The sequence below is a fragment of the Apodemus sylvaticus genome, chromosome 9 (assembly GCF_947179515.1).
Source record: "Apodemus sylvaticus chromosome 9, mApoSyl1.1, whole genome shotgun sequence".
NCBI lineage: Eukaryota > Metazoa > Chordata > Mammalia > Rodentia > Muridae > Apodemus > Apodemus sylvaticus.
Genome location: NC_067480.1, coordinates 8,300,800 through 8,318,692, shown reverse-complemented (window position 1 = coordinate 8,318,692; position 17,893 = coordinate 8,300,800). Strand labels below are relative to the sequence as shown.

The 17,893-nt window shown below is 41.8% G+C and overlaps 1 pseudogene; it reads right to left on the bottom strand.

Moving 5' to 3' along the window:
• LOC127692765 (60S ribosomal protein L18-like) overlaps positions 1–17,471 on the bottom strand; it is a 33,214-nt pseudogene extending 15,743 nt beyond the window's left edge.
• Positions 17,472–17,893: the final 422 nt, after the last annotated feature.

Below are 17,893 nucleotides of genomic sequence, written 5' to 3'. Positions count from 1 at the left end.
AGTGTATTAAAGGGACTATTTAAGATTGACCCATGTGAATCAACTGGTGGATGTCTAGGCTGTTTCCATTTCCGGGCTCTTATAAATAGAGCAGCAATGATCATAAATCACCAGGTGTCTCTGAAGCAGGGCACAGAGTCCTTTGGGTTATGCCCAAGAGTGGTGTCTTAGTTAGGGTTTCTATTGCTGCAACAGAACCCCATGACCAAAAAAAAAAAAAAAAAAAAAAAAAAAACAAGGAGAGGAGATGGTTATTTAACCTGCACTTCCACATTGCTGTCCATCATCAAAGGAAGTCAGAACAGGAAATCAAACAGGCCGGAACCTCGAGGCAGGAGATGATGCTGAGGCCTTAGAGTGTGCTGTTTACTGGCCCGCCTCTCATGGCTTGCTCAGCCTGCTTTCTTATAGAACCCAGGACCACCAGCCCAGGGATGGCTCCACCCACATGGGCTGGACCCTCCTCTGTCAACCACTAATTAAGATCCACTTACGGCCGGATCTTATGGAGACATTTTCTCAATTGAAGTTTCTTCTTTTCAGATAACTCTAGTTCATGTGTCAAGTTGACATGAGACTAGCCAGCACAGGTGGTAAAGCCAGATTATTTGGTAGATCTATTTTTTAGCTTTTCAAGGAACCGCCACATTGATCTCTATGGAGGCAGGTAGCCTCTGGCCTTCTACACTTACGTTTCACAGTAAACATCCGGGGTGAACTGGAGCGAGGGATGTCGAGGCTCAGCGGTCTTTGCTAGGTGGGTGCTGAGTCTCCTCTCTGTGGGGAGAGAACAAGAGCCCAGCCTCTGAGCCACATCATCAGAAATGTCACATCTAACTTGGATTGGGGGGGTAGGGAGACTAGCAAACTGCCCGTGGTGGCCAGGTACACTGGGTATGATCAGAAAGAAACTCCAGGAAAGCTGAAATGAGTTCCCATTTCTTAGTCATGCTGACAGACGGAGCTCACTAAGTTCAACTTGGGGGATGTACTGGCTGGTTTTGTGTGTCAACTTGACATAAGCTGGAGTTATCACAGAGAAAGGAGCCTCCCTTTAGGAAGTGCCTCCATGAGATCCAACTGTAAGGCATTTTCACAGTTAGTGATCAAGGGTGAGAGGGCCCATTTGTGGGTGGTGCCATCCCTTGGGCTGGTAGTCTTGGGTTCTATAAGAATGCAGGCTTAGCAAGCCAGGGGAAGCAAGCCAGTAAGAAACATCCCTCCATGGCCTCTGCATCAGCTCCTGCTTCCTGACCTGCTTGAGTTCCTGTCCTGACTTCCTTTGGTGATGAACAGCAACGTGGAAGTGTAAGCTGAATAAACCCTTTCCTCCCCAACTTGCTTCTTGGTCATGATGTTTGTGCAGGAATAGAACTAAGACAGGGGAAGATGAAGAATAGGTCATGGCTCCTGTAATTTTTCTATGAAAGCAGTTTTATATTTATTTGCATTGGTCCCTGCCCTTACAATTAACATGTCTTGCTTTGAAACATTCACTGATTTTCCAAGTTAACATTGTGACCAACTTTCTTTCTGTTACATTTATTTCTTCCAGATGGCAGCAGGCAGAGTCAGTTTCTGGAGTACAACCCCAGCTCGGTGCCTCATGCTGGGTTATACCTTCCACTAATAGCCCGACACTCTATGTGAACGTGTGCTCAACTTACTGATACCTCACCCTTTATAAACGTTTTCGAGATGAGTTGCAGAAATGACTAGATGCAGGAGAAAAACAGATTTTAAATGGGCAAAAACTAGATAAAAGAGTAAAACAGAATAAGGACATAGGTAGAGGTGAGGCAGATATGTTTGTGTTATAAAATCATATTTATTCATTTGCCAGGGGTATGCTACAAGTTTGTCTTAAAAATAATGCTCAAAGCCACAATTTACTGTGTTTAGAAGCTTAAAATCTAATGGTTTGTAGGAGAAGTAGTCATTCCTGGTAAACTTACAAGACATTTTCCCCCAAGCCACTATAAAGAAGACAGACACTAATGGAATGAATACCCTCCTCAAGGTAAGAATAATAAAGAGTTTCATGGGGTGGTCTCTTGTGCTCAATATAGGAATATGGTGTTCCAGCCAGCAATAACCTATGATGTCCCAGCTTGTGTTTCTCAGGAGCCTAGCGGCGGCAGAACAATGCCTTTGAGAGAATAGCTCTAGCGTCCAAGGATAGCACCACCTGCTGGCCGTCATCTGCAACTGCATGGAGATGCATGTCACAATGTCCACCGTGGTGCAGAAGGGTTCTGTGTCCAGAGCTGATATAGTCCCAGTCTCTGAGAGTGCTTCATGAAGAGAAATGATGTTCTCAAGAAGACAACAGCATGCTACCCAGATCACCTGCCTTGAGGAATTCTGAATTAAATTTCAAACCATGCTACAGAGTAGGTTTTTATTTTGTGAGTTTCTGCAGCGTGTTTGTTTGCATGCATGAGTGTGTGCAAGTTGGGGGGGGGGGTGTGATGTGTCTGTGTATTTGTGTGTGTATATCAGTGTGTCTCTGTGTCTCTGTATGTTGGTATAAACAGCATATCTGTGTGTCTGTGTGTTGATGTATGAGTGTATATGTGTGTGTATGTATGTTTGTGTGTGTCTGTGTGTCTCTGGGTGTTAGTGTGTGTGTGTGTGTGTGTGTGTCTTGGTGTGTATATGCCTCTGTTAATGTCAGGAACAAAAAGGAGAATAGAGTTAGCTGTTCAAATAATGTGGGTTTGTTTTAACCTGTTTGAGGTACTGAAGTCCCAAATAAGAAATACTGAAACACAGGAAAATAAAGATCATTTTATTCATCAGAATCCCTCCAGGACGTCTTAAGAAAAGCAATTCTGGAAGAGGCAACTACCACAGATCTAGCATCCTGTACCGGGGGAGGGGAGGGAGGTGTTCCAAAGAACTGTAGCAGGGCCGGGGTGGAACTGAGAACAGGAAGATGAGGAGGAACATAGCAGAAACACGTGAAATAAAATCTTTGTCTGAACACTCATAAATCCTTCAGGAAAAATACTTAAGCCCACAGAAAGACTATTATTATTTTTATTGTACTATTAATATATTTTAATTTTATTATAATTATGTAATTATAAATATATTATACTATAATATAAATATAATAACTATAAGTATAATTATAAAATATAGAATTAATATATTTTAATATTATAATGTTATTATGATATCAATGGTATTACTAACACTATTATTATTACTTATTTAATCTGTGTAACAAATTATTCCAAAATATAGGGGGCTAAAGCAAAGATGGTCATGTGTGACGGACATGGCTGCTCTAGGTTTTTTAGCAGCTTGAAGAGGCAGAACTGAACTAGGTTTCCCATGATATTGGGGTCAAACCCCAGTCATGGCTTCCACTGGATGTTGGTGGTGGGTTTCAGACCACACAGGTTTGAGTAGGTTTGTTACCAAAGTGGTTCATGGGAAAGTAGCGCTGGGTGGCAGTGACAGGCTCCGTTCCCGAGGGCTCTCTCTGGGGCACTTGGGTACCTTCACCTTACAGTCTGGCTGCCTACACTGCAAAGAATCCACGAAGCCAAATGGAAGCTTCCATACATGGTGTCTGCGTCGTTAGTGTGCCTGTCTTCATTTATTGGTGGCTAGAATCCACTGTGAGCTGTGACTACTAAACCGTGGGAATACCTACCAAGGCTAAGAACATGGAGACAGGAGGTGTTTTACGTTTTTTGCTTTGGGTTGGGTTTGGGGTTTTTTGTGGTTTTGTGTGTGTGTGTGTGTGTGTGTGTGTGCGCGCGCCAACAAATGTGAAAATATCAGACCCAAAATTAATTCTGCTTATACATTGCTGGTTTCATTTTGATAATAATCTTGATGACGTTTTGTTTAGGATTTCTCCATCTATGTCCAAGAGATTTTGGCCAATAGTTTTCTGTTTCTTAATCCGTATTTTAGCCACAAGTGAACAACTACCTCTTTCTTCGAAGCTCTCAGCATGATCTCCCCTGCGGCGGCAGCAGAACTGACCTGGCTCTGGAATCTCCCTCTGCCTTCAGTTTGTTCTGATCCTCAGTGTACTCACGGGGCATTGCCCCATGCACTTGGCAAGACTTGTGAATTTTCTTTTGAGACTAAAAGCACTATGTAAGTCATTTTGTAAGTTCTTTTAGTCTTTGAGATTATAGTCTACTTACATCATTTCCCCTTTCCGAACCCTTCCATATTCCCCTCCTCTCTCACTTCAAGATTCATGGCTTCCTTCTTCATTAAATGTTGTTCCATACATGTGTGTACATATACATATGTTACATACATGTATACATGTGTGTATATTACGTGCATGTATACACATACATATGCATATGCATGTACATGTGTTACATACATGTATGTTATATACATGCATACATATACATATGTATTTCTAAATCTGAAAAGTCTGCCTGTCTGGTAGATCCATGGAGCTATTTCTTCTACCCTGCTGGGTGATAGAAGAGTAGCAGAGACATTATCTTCCTGCCTAGAATCATCCACACGGATGAAAAGCCCATATGAAGTTGACCGGCAGAAGTGTAGGGCACTTACAGCACTGGGAAACTGTAACTAAGCTCTCACACACCTACCTTTGTGTGGTTATTTGAAAGGATAATCCCTGTTAGGGTGAACTACCAGAGTTAAAGGCTGAGAGGCGTGTTTCCCCAAATACAACTCTAAGCTGTTCCTTATATTCCTTTTTTAAAAGGAATTTTAAAATAAGTATTTACTTATTTTTACTTATTAAATTTCTTTTTTTAAAGAAATTTAAAAATAAGTATTTACTTATTATATGTAAGTACACTGTAGCTGTCTTCAGACACACCAGAAGAGGACATCAGATCTCATTATGTATGGTTGTGAGCCACCATGTGGTTGCTGGGATTTGAACTCAGGACCATCCGAAGAGCAGTCAGTGCTCTTAACCACTGAGCCAGCTCTCCAGCCCCCTGTTCCTTACATTCCTGAAAATCAAATTCAATGTATCTCTTCAGGAAACCTTTTGAATTAGTGATAAGTCCAACATGGCACCTCATAGCTTATGAAGCACATCCACATACACTGAATTTACAAGGTTGTTATATTCTTAACAACCTTGTGGCCAAAGTACATTTTTCTCCACCCTCCTCTCTCTCTGGAGTTGGCACAATCTAGCCTCATACTGTCAAGGGCATGGCGGACCCATGACCCCCAGGTCTCTACCTCCAGTCTGACTTCTCTTGAAATCTAGATTTATTTTCCACACTGTTTTGGATGCCCAACTTGTAGACAAGTACTTAGAAAGCCACATGTGTTGCCTTCTTCTCAGACCCCAAACACTGCTCTTAACCAGAGATTTCTATTTAAAATTCACAAATGAACAATCTGAACTATTCTCAAATCCCTGTTCCCTGAGCTACCCAACGCAATCAGTCCTCAACTCACACCTATTCTACACAAAAGTCATCTACCACCACCAAATAGCCACAGTTTGCACTTAGGGAGCTGCTATTAAAAGCATCTAACTAGTCTTCTACAAGACAGGCATTATTAGATATTCAAACAGTTAAAGAGCCGTTGCAAGATGCTAGAATCGTGCATGGTGTTAGAATCATGGTTTCAACGAAGTGCCTGCTTGTTACTGCAGGAAACCGGTAGCCCTAAACAGTAAGCACAGATTTAGCAATTGCTTATGTTACTGCTGAAATGCAATACAAAGTACTGGGAGTAAAATAATTCATTAACTTGCTGTAGTTGTTCTGAAAGGATCTGACGGGGTAGGGACTTACATCGAATCAACCAGAAATATTTGAAGAAATGAAGCCAGAGGAGGAGGAAGAAGAAGAGGAGACAACAGTGTGGTCAATTTAAAATAGGAATTCCCAAAAGTGCAGTATGGACTATAACCTCTTACACTGAAATCCATTCAAAAAGCTATGTGATTAAATATTTTAATCACTGGACTGGATTGAACACGACTGAACTAATTGGTATAGTGTGTCATGCTATAAGATTTGGGGGTTTATTAGTATCTGTGCATATATAATGAATCTTGAATGACAGACAATGTGATATGTAATTTTCTCCAAATTTATTGGCAAGAAGAACTTTTTAGAACACTACTTCCTGGAATTATATGAATGATACATTTTGGGGAATGTTTGATAGTTAACAGCAAAATGAAAACACAGCACTTACCTTGAAGCCAAAGACTTACATGAGAAATCAAAACATTTCTGAGACATCGCTCATATTGAAATAGCTCCAGCAAAATCCCTGGTTGCTTGGCAGTTTGTGCGTTTGTTTTTCTAGAAAGGTATTATTAATCTCTGGACATCCTTTTAAAGCTTCAATTAAAACAAGCTTCGGAATATGTGACTTAAAAGGCGACTTCTGAGAACTAGGTTATATAAAAACTAGACCAAGCCTTTGGAAATGTAGCTTGCATTAGGGAACACCAGACTTAAACTATAACCCTAAAGAGCAAAGGGAATCTGACCGGAGACCACGGAGAAGACAGCGTCGATCACATGGACTTTAATTATAGACTTCTGCCCCACTTTTCCCTACGCCTAGGGATGCTTCCTATCTGATAACTTTGACATTATTTTGTTTTTGTTTTGCTTTGTTTTCAACTATTCTTTGCCCCTTATGTGTACTAATCTTCATGTTGGAATATTCTCTTTGGAAATCCAAAAGTGTTAAGTGTACAAGAAGAAAGGCGAATGGGGAGGTGATAAGAAGGCAGAAGAGGCGGAGGGAGGAAGAACCGAACTGCTGGAAAACTTAAAGACTGATCAGCAAAGCAACCTGAGATGCCCTAGAACAGTTATCAGAGCTCCCTCACCTTCTATACTCCCCAAAACACTGCCTCTGTCAGATGAGCTAGCGGAAGTTAAAGGGCACAGACTCTAATTTGGAGCCTGATGCTATAAGCCTGGTAAATAGGCCTGGAGTCCCCAAAGACTTGAAATCTCTTCAAACAGCCGGGGCTTTGGGACTCTGAGGGGTTTGGGTCTTTTGTGGTCTGGGTCACTAAAGGGCGGGCTGTAATCCAAGTTCCCAAGTCACCAGCCATAAGAATTACAATTACTCACCCCAGCACACCGGGCTCTCCAGCTGGTTGCTAAGGATGCTGTGCAAGTCGCTCTTGGAGCCAGCGGGTTGACCTTTAACTGTCTCAGGGGTTTAGCCAATCACAAGCTGTCACTCCACCAGCCCTACCCCACCCGCACCTCGCGTGTATTCAGTTCATAAGCAATAAATTCAAACAAGCAAACAAACAAAGTCTTCGTTGGCTCAAGACGACCGGAAAGCACACAGCTATAGTTCCGCGTGGCTTCCCTGTGTGCCGTGTGTAGCCTGCCAGCAGCCGCACAAACGCCTGGACAGCAGTCAGCGCTTCCTCTACGTCTAAGTCTCGGTTAGACCGTATATCTTTGAAAGAAGTTGCTTCTGGCAAATTTCTTTCTGTAGAAAATCTGGAGGCAGTCACAGCTGCAGTCAGTAACCAAATACCCAGGGTGTTTTGACACGTACTAAACACAAGGGGGCGAGTTTAAATTCAATGCCTTAGAAACGATCTGTAAGATTATTAAGGTCCTATACCAACTAACAAAGGAAAGACTGTGTTTAAATAGGCCTTTCACATTTTCTTTTTTTGGGTGATGGGGGAGTGGGGAGCGTGAAAACACCGTTGTTTAATTTATTTCATAAAATATATTCTGACTCATGTATTTCCCTCCCCAAATTCCTCCCGGATCCCCCAGATCCCTACCCGCCCACCTGGATGTTCTTTTTCTCTCTTTCTCTTTAGAACAAACAAAAAAGAAAAACACACAAGCAAAACAACTATAAAAACAGAAATCGAAATAAACAAAAACAAAAACAAAAGGCCACTAAACCCAAAATGCCAAATGCTCAAAGAAAGCAAGAGGAGATGAGAGAGCTACCAAAACCCTGCTGGCTTGTGTTGGCCAACGACGTTTGAGTGCGTGGTCTGCCCTGAAGTGGAGTTAATATATCCAGACAGACTCCAGGGGCGAGAAGTGCTTTCTCTGTGCCACAAGGTATCAATTGCAGATAGTTTCTTGGTTAAGGATGCTCACTCCCCTTCTCAGAAAAGTGGGACCTCGCCTGGCTTAAACCTGTACAGTCTGACTTGAAACTGCTGCCAAGGTCTCTGTGAATTCACACGTGCATCAGTTCTGCTGTGTGCAGAAGGCAGGTTCCTTGGAGTCACCCATCCCATCTGGCGCTTTCAATATTTACGCCTATGCTTCCGAACACTACCCTAACCCACAAAAGGAGCGCTTTGATGAACACACATCATTTAGGACTGAGTGCTCTTACTCAGTCATTGTCCAGAAGTGAGTCTCTGTATTTGTTCTCGTCTGCTACAAGAAGAAATATCTCTGATGACAGCTGACTGAGGAACTGTTCTATGGGTGTAGCAGATCACCAGTGGGAGTAGTTTTATTGCTATGTTCCTTTAGAAGGATAATAGAATTATGTCTCCCCTCCCCAGAGACCTATGACCTATCTAGTCTCCAGCTCTTAATCACGTTAGCAGGGTCAGGTACACATTTCATCTCATGAAGTGGGTCTTAAATCCAGTCAAAGAATGGATGGTTACTTCCATAATGTTTGAGCCACTATTAAACCAGTATGTCTTGTAGGTAAGTCACTGTTGGATGCTTCAGGGTTAGTAACTGGGAGATATTGACTTATCCTCCAGTAGCATGCAGAGAACTTTCCAGCACGATGAACACTAGTCAGCAGGGGTGAAACTCCAGTTAAGTGCCAGCTGGACTTTTCCATGTTCTACGACATGAGGGGTCTTCAGCAACAGGGCCTTATTTTCAGATTGTGAGGAGCAACCAACAGCCTTGACAATCACCTGTGAGGTCTTCGAGTTTCCATGGGGCACAATTGGCCACTGACTCAACAAGATCTATAACCCGTCCCTGGCTTCCTGCTCTGAAGGGTCTATTTGAAAACGTACAATGTTTAGTTGGGGCAATGTCTCCCTGCTGTTTTGGTGACTCCACTTAGACTGCTTTCGTGCATGCATCTATTTTAGGAAACTTCTACAATATCAGTGTTGCATGTGGCCTCTCAAACAGGCCCATCAGTTGCCCCTCCCTATGCACTCACCCTTACTGCTCTCCTCCTTCTCCCTATTTAATTCTCCCAGTTCTAATTGCACCTGTGTCTCTCCATAAGCATGTATTTGAGTTCCCCTTCCTCGGGAAATCTTCCCCTCCCACCTAGACCCTTACTAGATTCCTGTTATGATTAAAAATGATTTTAGCACACATGTCAAAGTCTTAAACTATAACAACCACATTTAAAAGAAGACATAAAATATTTGTATTTTGGGGTCTAGGCTAGCTCGCTCAGGTTGAGTTTTTCCTAGATCTATCCATTAACCTGTGAATTTCACAGTTTCATTCTTCGCAACTGTTTTATATTCCAGTGTGTAAATATTACCATTTTTTCCATTGTCCATCCACTGATGAACATCCAGGCTGTTTCCAACCTCAGCAGCAATGGGCATGGATGACCAAGCGTCTCCAGCAGCAGGATGTAGATGAGTTCCTTGGGTACGGACTCACAAATGGTACAGATCTGGTCTCAGGTTCCTGGGGATTTCCAGGTTCCTGGGGAAATCACAGATTTCCACAGTGATTGTCCAAGTTTACACTCCCACCAGCAATGAATAAGTGTGACCCTTTCCCCCATATCCTTGCCATTGAACCGACATTTGGTGTATTGATCTTGACCATTCTGACCAGTATAAGACAAAAATCCTAATTTTGTATCTTGTTACTTTACTGAAAGTGTTGATAACTGTAGAAATTTCCTGGTGTAGTTCATCTGCAAATAAAGGCAGTTACTTCTTCCTTTCCTATTGTGCCCTCTTATCTCTTTCAGCTGTCTTACTGCTGTAGCCAAGACTCTGGGTGCCATATTGAATAGGTATGGAGACAATGGACAGCCTTGTCTGGTTCCTGATTTTAGAAGAAATGCTTTCAAGTTTCTCTCCATTTAGGATGAAGTTGCCTGAGACTTGCTGCAAACTGCCTTTACTATAACAAGGTTTGTCCTTTGTGGTTTTTAGTCTCTCCAAGACTTTTATCATAAGGAGAAGTTAGATTTCGTCAAAGGCCTCTCTACATCTTTTGGGTTTTGTCTTTCAGTCTGCTTATGTGGTGGATTAAGCTTATTTATTTTGTCGAAACATTCTTGAATCTCTGAGATGAAGCCTACTTGATCATGGTGGATAATCCTTTTTTCTGTGTTCTTATATTCCATTTGCAAATATTTGAGAATTTTTGCATCTATGTTCACAAGGGATATTGGTCTAAATTTTTCTCTTTTTTTTTAATTGAGCCTTTGTATGGTTTTAGTAACAGGGTTAATAGTGGCCTCATATGAAAGAATTGTGAAATGCTCCTTCTGTTTCTATTTTACAGAATAATTTGAGGAATGTTGGCATTAATTCTTCTTTAAGGATATGGTAGAGCTCTGCACTCAATCCATCTGTCCCTGGGCTTTTGTTGCTTGGGAGACTTTAATTACTACTTCTATTTCATTCACGATTAAGAGTCTGTTTAAAATGCTTATCTGGTCTTTATTTAACTTTGACAGGTCATATAAATTAAGAAATACACCCATTTCTTTTGTTTTTTCCAGTTTGGTGGGGTGTAGCTTCTTAAGTGTGTCCTTATGACTATCTGGATTTCTTGGTGTCTGCTGTGATGTCCTCTTTTTCAATCCTAATTTTATTAATTTGGATCTTCTGTCTCCATCTTTTAGTTAAATTAGCTAAGAGTTTGTCCTTCTTGTTGATTTTTCTCAAAGAGCCAACTCTTTATTTCATTGATTCTTAGTAAATGTTTTCTTTCCATTCATTGATTTCAGCCCTGGATTTGATTGTTTCTTGATGTCTACTGTTTGGGGCAATTGTTTGTTGTTATGTAGCATCAGGTGTGTTACTAAGTTGCTAATATTAGACCTCTCCAGGCTTTGAGGTAGGCACATAGTGCTATGAGCTTGCCTCTGAGACCTGCCTCCATTGAGTCCCATGGGTTTGGGTACACTGTGTTTTCATTTTCATTCAATTCTAAAAAGGTTTAATTTACTTCTTGATTTCTGTCTTCACACATTTTTCACTCCGTAGTGAGTTGTTCAGTCTCTGTGAGTACATATACTTTCTGTTGCTTCTGTTGTTGATGTCTAGCTTTAATCCACGGTGGTTAAATAGGACACAGTGTTATTTCAATTTTCTTACAACTGTTGAGACTTTCTTTGTGCCTGATGTGTGGCCAATTTGCAGAAAGTCCCATGGCCCGCTGAGAAGAAAGTGCATTCTGTTCTATTTGAGTGAAATGTTCTGTAGATACCTGCTAAGTCCATTTGATTTATGCCATTCCTTAACTTTAAATTTTCTCTTGTTAGTTTTATCTGGATGACCTTTCTATTGGCAAGGGTGGAGTAGTGAAGTAACTCACTATCACATGTGAGGGTCCATATGATAATTTAGCTGTAGTGGTGCTCCTTTTATGAACTTGGGTGTCCTTGTGTTTAGAACAAAAAAATATTTAGAATTACAATATCCTCTTGGTGGATTCTTTCCTTTGATGATTATGTAATATCCTCCCCTATGTCTTCTAATGAGTTTTGGTTTGGGGTATATTTTGTCAGATATTAAAATGGCTGCAGCTGCTTGCTTTTGAGGTCCCTTGGCTTGAAATACTTTTTCCATTCTTTTTCCTTGAGATGATGCCCATCCTTGATGGTAAAGTGTTTCTTGGCTATAGCACAAAAATGGATCCTATTTTATAATCAAATCTATTAGTCTATGTATTTCACTGGGGAATTTAGACCACTACTATTGAAAGTTATCAATGAGCAGTACTTACTGATTCCTGTTATTTTGTCGGTATGGTGTGGGCTTTTCCCCCTCTTTTGCTGCTCTAGGATTATTTATTTCTATTTCTCTTGGGTGTGGTTAACCTCTTCACAGAATTTTCCTCCTAGTGACTCCTAGAGATAAATCTGTTGGTTGAAACTACTTAAATTTGTCTTTATTGAGGAATGTCTTTATTTCTCCCTGTAGTGTGATAGCTTTGCTGGTTATCATCTTAGCTGGCATCTGTAGTCTCTCAGAGTTTGTACAAAATTCATCCAGACCCTTGTGGCTATTAGAGTCTCCATTGGGAAATCGGGTATTATTCTAATGAGTCTACCTTTATGTGATACTAGGTCCTTTTCCCTTACAGATTTCAATATATTTTCTTTGTTCTGTACATTTAGTATTTTGATTATCATGTGCCATGGGGAATTTCTTTTATAGTCCTGTATATTTGGTGTTCTGTATGCTTCTTACATCTTAACAGGCACCTCCTCTGCCTTAGGGTCTTACTGCTGTGAGCAGACACCATGACCAAGGCAACTCTTATAAGGACAACATTTAATTGAGGTTGGCTTGCAGGTTCAGAAGTTCAGCCTATAATCATCAAGGCAGGAACTTGTAGGATTTTTCCTGGCCAACATTTACATTAGGGCAACAGGAGGCCTGTGACTGGGCAGGGAAAAGGGAGGCAGAGGGAAGAGTTACAGAGACAGAGAGGGTCTTGGAGAGAAGGAGAAAAAAAAGATGGAGGCATACGTGAACCAGTATGGCTTTAACCAGCCACAGGTAGTTATAATATCATAAGGTTAGAATAATTGGGATAAAGCTTCTTGCAAATTGAGAATTTATTGATGCATTTATCTGATTGGTTAATTATAAGGTTCAAGAGTTTTGCTTTACTTGGTTCCTGGAATGTGGGACCACCAATGGCAGAGAGGGAACCAGCAGCTCCAGAGACAAGCCCCACCATGGGCAGGCTGAGAGAAACAGGAGCACAGAGAGTTGGCAGGTTCATTTTTTTTTTTAATATATCCCGCAACAGGAACATGGCAGCATCCAGGCAGAAATGGTGCAGGAGGAGCTGAGAGTTCTACATCTTCATCTGAAGGCTGCGAGCAGAATACTCACTTCCAGGCAGCTAGGACTAGGGTATTAAAGCCCACACCCACAGTGACACACCTACTCCAACAAGGCCACACCTCCTGATAGTGCCACTCCCTATCCCAAGCTTATACAAATGACCACATCCTCTCTTAGGTTGTAGAAACTGTCTTTTATGGTTTCTTAAAAAATATTTTCTGTATCTTTGACTTGGGTTTCTTCTACCTTCTCTATCCTTAATCTTTGTAGATTTGTCTTTTCATAGTGCTCCAGATTTCCTGGATGGTTTGTGACTGGATGTATTTAGAGTTAGCACTTCCTTTACTGAGGTATACATTTCTCATACCTTGTCTTCATAGCCTAATCTTTCTTCCATTTCTTGTAACCTGTTCATAAGGCTGACCTCTGAGGCTTTTGTTTAGCATCCTATGGTTTTAGTTCCACGATTTTTTTCAGTTTGTGTTTTCTTTATTGATTTTATTTCTACTTTCATGACCTAAACTTTTTTATTATTTTATCTAACTTGTGTTTCTATGGTCACTATTAAGTTATTTGTTCATTTCCTGTTAAAGGCTTAAATATTCATAATTACTGAGGTCCTTCTCTTTTGGTTTAGCCATATTTCGTTTGTCAAGGCTGCAATAGGTTACTGGGTTCTAGTGGAGGCCTAGTGTCTCACCATGTTTATGTTCTTGCCCTGAGATGGAGGCATCTGGAGCTGTGATATCTGCAAAGTCTGTTCTTGCCCTTGCTGAGTGGGTGTTTCTTCCTTGGTTGCTGTTGCCATCTTTGGGTCCTGGGCACGTGTGGGAGCTGTGGATCCTTGTTAGAGCGTGTTCTGTGGGCATAAACTGCCATCTAATGCCAATTCCATCTAATGCCAATTGTGCACTGGAACCTTCGATGGGCAGCCTCACAGAGAGCATCTCTTTCCTCCTTTCTTTCAGCAAACATTCACTGCCTGGCTAAAGTCGTGTCATCATGTGGGGTCAAGTGCATGCTCAGAGAAGAATACAATTTGACAGGTAAGGGTTGTTCACTGCTGTCCAGCTAAGAGGAACTGAGGTATTTCCCTGCTGTGAGACACGGAGGCCTTTTCAAGGCTAAAATGGCAGAAGCTTGCCCAAGCGCTTGGTGACCAGCTCCCTGCCCTGGGCAGATAGCAAAGTGCCTGTCCTTGCCTGCACAACTTGCCAGCAAGCCATGGCAACAGCCAGAACTAATCTACCACACCCAAAGAAATCCAGTAAGGAACTGAAATGTAATCCCAGCACTCTGAGGCTGCATGTAAACATCACGGGAGTCCATTCCAACACAAACTCAAATGTTAAAATTGACACCGTAGTGAACAGATAAATAAAATATGTAACTGAGGTAATCCACGCTCAGAAAGACAAACAGAACACATTCTGTATCCTATGCCTGGTGGGTACATTTGTATGTGTTACAATGGAGCAGTGGGCATAGTTTCTAGGTTAGGAAACTATGTGAGAAGGGACACTGTGGGGAGCTCTAAGACACAGAGGCAGGGGCGGTAGAACACAGGCCGCATGTGGGGGAGGGGAGGGAAGAGAGCAGAAGGTAATGGTGGGAGACCGAGAAGATGGGGGAGGGCAAGGAGGAGGGTCAAAAGGAATTGGCTTTGAAAATAACCACCAGGAGCCTGGAGAGTTGACTCACAGTTCGAATATGTATTGCTCTTGCAGAGGACCCGGTTCAGATCCGATGCCCTACCCTGACCTCTGAGAGCACATGGTACACATAAACGCACTCAAGCATCCACCTACACATAAATAAAACATTTTTTTAATTCTAAATTTAAAAAGATAAGTCTCAGGCAGAGCTGTCCTAGAACTCACTATGTAGAGCATGTTGGCCTCAAATTCACAAAGATGTACCTGCCTCAGCCTCTCAAGTCCTGTGATCAAAGGTGTGTGCCACCCTGTACAGAATTTTTTTTTTTTTGAAGAAAGAAAATGGTAAGGATACAAGTTACTTTCTATCTAAATGGCTCCAAACAAAATGTTAGTAAGAATATTTTTAATGGAATTATTTACTTATTTTATGTATATGTATATACTGTAGCTGTCTTCAAACACACCAGAAGAGAACATCAGATCTCATTACAGATGGTTGTGAGCCACCATATGGTTGCTGGGAGTTGAACTCAGGATCTCTGGAAGAGTAGTCAGTACTCTCAACCTCTGAGTCCTAGTCCTCTAGCCCCTAGTAAGAATAGTTTTAAAAAGAGAAAACTACTTCAGGAATTTAAAAAATATATCTGTTGGCTTCCAGGTTGGTATGTGTGTATATATACGCACATGAACCTGCTGTGTGCATTGATGTATGTCTACATATCATTATGTACCTATTAATTTTTATGTGTGTATACATATGCATACTAACACCCTAGGTGCACAGACATGTGTGTCTACATATCCTTATGTCCTTTTTGTTTTAACCCTTCTATTTTCATCTCTCTGTTTTTCCATTTGTTTTTGTCTTACCTTGGTTTCGGAGCCTTGAGTGTACCACATACACTATTAACTGCTGGTTCCACAGTATCAAACCTTCTAGCCCTCTCTTTCATGCTGTGCCTTAATTCTGGTCCCTTCTTTTTTTTCTTTACAATTTTCAAAATTTATTTTATTGTTTGTGTATGAGTTTTTTGCTTGCGTGTATGTCTGTACAGCTTGTGTAAGCCTGGTGACCTTGGTGGTCAGGAAGAAGCATCAGATCCTGCTGGACCAGAGTTACAGACGCTGTGAACCACAGTGAGGATGCTGGGAATCGGATCCCAGGCCTCGGGAAGGGCAGCCACTGCTCTTAACCCACTGAGCCATCTCTCCTGCCCTCTTTACCAGTTTCCCTTTTGCCATACTTCCCTGTTTGTTTCTTATTCCATGAAAAGCTAATTTCATTATTACTGTACCTAAATTCCAAATTGCCATTTCTACTTTGATGGAGGTATCACATTTGCTACTGGTTTTACATAGTTTCTAAAATTTGTATCTGTTAGTCTACACATGAACATGGGGGGGGGGTCTGTGCATGTGTGTGTTTGTGTGCTTTTGTGGTTATAGTTTTTTATGTGTGTACTTTTGTATGTATTCTTGTGTGTGTGGACTTGTGTGAGTACTTGTGTGTGTACTAGTGTGTGTATTTGTATGTGTACTTGTGTGTATGCACTTGTGTGTGGACTTATGTGAGTACTAGTGTGTGTACTTGTATGTGTACTTGTATGTGTACTTGTGTGTGTGCTCTTGTGTGTGGACTTGTGTGTGGACTTGTGTGTATACTTGTGTGTGTGCTTGTCTGTATGTTCTTGTGTGTACTTGTGTGTGTGCTTATGTGTGTACTTGTCTGTATGTTCTTGTGTGTACTTGTATGTGTGCACTTGTGTGTGGACTTGTGTGTGTACTAGTGTGTGTACTTGTGTGTGTGCTCTTGTGTGTGTGCTGTTTTGTATTATCCTCAGTTACTCATCCATGTACATGATCCTCATCTCCTCCAGCATACCACACAATTTGAAGCAGAATCCTAAAAGGCCAGACTTTTGCCTTCCTGTTGGTGGAGCAAACAGAGAGAATAGTTTTCTCCTGTGGCACCAAACTATGCCCACAACATGGAGAGCCTGCCCCAGGGGCAAAACACCTGAGCTCCATACCAGGCCAACTGCACTGCTCTTCCTCCTCCATAGCTTTCATTGGTGGTGGTGGTGAGGGGTTAAAGGGGGGTTTGCGTGTGCGCGTACATGCATGCATGTGTGTGTGTAAGTGTGTGTGTGTGTGTGTGTGTGTGTGTGTGTGTGTGTGTGTGTATGCCTGTGAGTGATCATGTCTGAGGAAGCTGGAGACTTCAGATCCCCCTAGAGTTGAGTGACAAGCTGTGTGAACCACCTGAACCAAGTACCAAGAACCAAACTAGGGTTCTTTATCAGAGCAACAGATGTTGTTTACTTCTGAGCCATCTCTCCAGTCCTGTAAGTCTCCCTGTTGTTTGTTTGTTGTTTGTTTGCTTGCTTGCTTTTGAGACAGGATCTCTCTCTATAGCCCCTGGTTGCCCTAGACACTGCTATATAAACTGGCTTCAAACTCCCATAGATCCACCTGCTTCTGCCTCCAAAGTGCTGGAATTAAAGGTGTGTGCCACCACGCTGGGCCTTCAGTCTTTTTTTTTTTTTTTTAATGGTTCCTATAAGAATAGGCTTAGCAGACTGTATCTTTGGGAAAGTGTGTGGAATGAAAGAGGGGATTGTGTTAGGAATCTGCTGATTGGCCTGGAATCCAAGTGGTTCTAGTATCTTATAACGTCCTACAATAAGAAGTACTTTGTTTCCAGAGAGAATGTGCCTCAAGACTCACCCAGCGCTGCTTTTTGGTGGCAAGTAGAGATGTCCTTGGAGCAGCCCACACAAAGCCTTCACCCAGACCTTCAGCCACAGCTCCGATCCTGTCATCTTTGAAATCATTGTCAGAGTATGTATCAAATGTACATCCTCCTCTCCCAAGCACTGAAAAAAAAAAAAAGATTCTTCTTTCTGGAAATGTCTTTAAATTTACTGAAGTATATACTTAACCATCACAGATTGAATTTAATTAGGAGGCAGGAATTACTTCTTTTTCGCCTTGTTTTCTGTGTGTACAGTGTGATCATGTGTGAGTGAGTGCATCTGTGTAGCCATACATGCTAAGGACAGAGGTCAACCTCCGATGACACTATTCAGGTGTCCTCTACGCCATTTTATGAGCAGAGAACCCATCACTGGGCTGGGGCTTAAAACTTAATTTCAGCAAGCCAGCCTCCATGCTCCAGGGACCTGCCCGTCTCCATTCCCCCAGGGCTTGGATTGCAAGGGCCAGCGAGCGACCTGCCTGGGTT